The sequence below is a fragment of the Montipora capricornis genome, chromosome 13 (genome assembly GCF_036669925.1).
Source record: "Montipora capricornis isolate CH-2021 chromosome 13, ASM3666992v2, whole genome shotgun sequence".
NCBI lineage: Eukaryota > Metazoa > Cnidaria > Anthozoa > Scleractinia > Acroporidae > Montipora > Montipora capricornis.
The window spans coordinates 13397890-13400389 of NC_090895.1; the positions used below are offsets into that span (position 1 = coordinate 13397890).

A 2500-nucleotide genomic window follows, 5' to 3' on the forward strand; every position below is an offset into this window, starting at 1 on the left:
TGCGTGAGGAACCATCATCTATGCTGTTGGCGTATCGTTCGCCGCAAATGTTATTAAGCGATCGAGACAGCTAGTCCTCGTGTTACGTGAATGCGAGACGTCTTCCACAGCTACGACTCTGCTGGAGGATGAGCGACATTATACGCTACGCGATGCCCTTATCCGTCTTTGCGTCCCCATACGTCCCCTAGACGGACCACCAGCTATCATACGCACTGATCCCGCCTCAGGATTCAAGGCACTAACAGAAGACATACTACTAGAACGTCACCGAATCAACATAGAGGTTGGTAATGCCAAGAATCGTAACAAGAACCTCGTGGCCGAGAGGGCGGTTCAAAAAGTCCAAAACGAGCTACTCCGACATGATCCACTAGGTGGTCCCGCATCTCCTGTGACCCTTGCGGTAGCGACAGCCACCCTAAACGCACGCGCATCCGCTTGTGTGGCCTTTCTGCCAGAGAGATGTGGACACAATTACCCTGCGAGCAGTCTTTTTCCATCTCCCTAGATACGTGGAAAGAGGAAAGAAGACCCTGCCAGCCGCCTCGACGTTCTTTGATTTGCTGCTCATCCAAGGAAATGGATGAGTAAGTCCAGTATCGACTTGTCAAACCTGTGTTTTTAATTTGTGCGTCATCAATATTTTTTTAACATTTACAACAGCGTGACAATTTTTAACTGTCTAAATTCCCATGAGTATTTCCTCCGTATGTCGGTTACAGAAACTAGTTTGCCAGAATTGAGAAACCTATTAATTTTTTCAGTAAAATTGAAGTGGCAATTTAAAAACTTGAACTATCTTGAGTTTCCAAGGAAATGATTCCTTGGTTGTCGTGTGTTTGCCAGAGTTGGTTTTCTGGTTTTGCGGTTACTAGTCACGCGTGACTAACTCCCAAATACGTTTGAATTTTTAACGCATGCCCAATACGAAATTTCGAGGCGACTGGCAGTCTTCTTTCCTCTTTCCGACTTACCTAGGAAGTTCAAAAGAGACTATGTTCGCAGAATGGGACACAATGGGATCAATCCTCAAACCAGCAGATACCACTGCATGAACAATGCATCATCGTTCACCAGAACGAACAGCGTACGGCCAACCACCCCTATACCGAGAAGGCAAAGGCTCCCCTTGTGAAGAGCCGCTCCGCTGGTCATATCGTGGTCGGTGATTTGGTCTACCTCTACTCTGACCGCTGCAAGGCTAGGGTTCGTGATATCTATTTGGTCGTCGAAGTAACCGGCTCTTTCTGCAAAATCAGAAAGTTTGTTGGCTCTCAGCTTCGAAGCACATCCTACTGTGTGAAGACACCTGATTGCTAACGGGTCCCCGTCTGAAACAATAGTCTCCCGTCCACTAGTATCCAACGATGACGCAGCCTCGTCATCCGACGCAACCCCTCCAAAGCAGCCAGTACATTTGCCTCTGTCATCAGGAAATTCCTGATGACAGCCTTCCCGCTACCCGACATGAGCCATGTGAAGACACCAACCCCGACGCAGTGATAGACTCCCTCGCCAGTGACAGTGATCCCGATACCAGTGAACCACCCCGCAGATCCTCACGCATACGATGCCGTCCATCACGTTACAATGGAGTGTGTTGTCTGTTTGCACGCACCGAATGAAATAAGGTTATTTAGCTATGCTGAGTCGATCTTGGATTTATTTAAGCAATAGATCACATTTTCCTGGGCTTTATAACGTGATAAAACCACGCGGAATGTTGGGAGAAATCAAGAAAAGCCTGTAAATCACCAGCCGCAGGTTTATAACATAACTACAGTCGAACCTGTATTAAGCGGTCACCCTCGGGGAATGGCCAAGTGACCGCTTAATACAGGTTGTACAAAATACAGGTCAGAACAGGGTGAAAATGCCATTTTATATTACAGTTTATGACGTAGTGTACAGCTTATGCATAAAAGCGCTCAAAAAATCACTTACTCGGTTAAAAGTAACTGCAACAATAACATGGTTTGAGAAAAATAGAAAATAGAAAGGGATTAACAAAACAGTAACGTCAAGTTGATGTGGCCATTATTACAGCCGGTCGTTAGAAAAAGACATATTCCTAATCTTTTGAGTCTTGTCTTTTAAACCTTTTTGTCCTAAGAAGAAAAATAATTAGATATTAATTCTGTTGTTTAGGTTTCCGAAGTTTAATATCGTTAAGTATGTCATCCACTTTGCTCAACGCCAGAGAAAGTTCCTGGTGTCCGTTTAACTGAGCAAAGTGCTTTGCTGTGCCTTTTTCGCACCCGGTTCACTTTTTCATCTCCAATGATTTAGCTCAGTGCCTTATAAGAATTAGCTTCGAAGAGTCTGTTTTATCAATCTGTGGATTTGTCAACATCTGAGGAGAAAATGTTGCTGAAGGTGAAGTCTTTTATCAGGGGATATCATGCATACATGGATGATTGGAAACCAAACGTAGAGGATGAGTATTTGCTGAAGCGAGAACCAAACAACATGAACGATTCAAATGCTGTTGCGGTGG

At 44.8% G+C, this 2500-nt stretch overlaps 1 pseudogene; it reads left to right on the forward strand.

Moving 5' to 3' along the window:
• LOC138030562 (uncharacterized) overlaps window positions 1-1323 on the forward strand; it is a 3774-nt pseudogene extending 2451 nt beyond the window's left edge.
• The last annotated feature ends 1177 nt before the right edge of the window (window positions 1324-2500 follow it).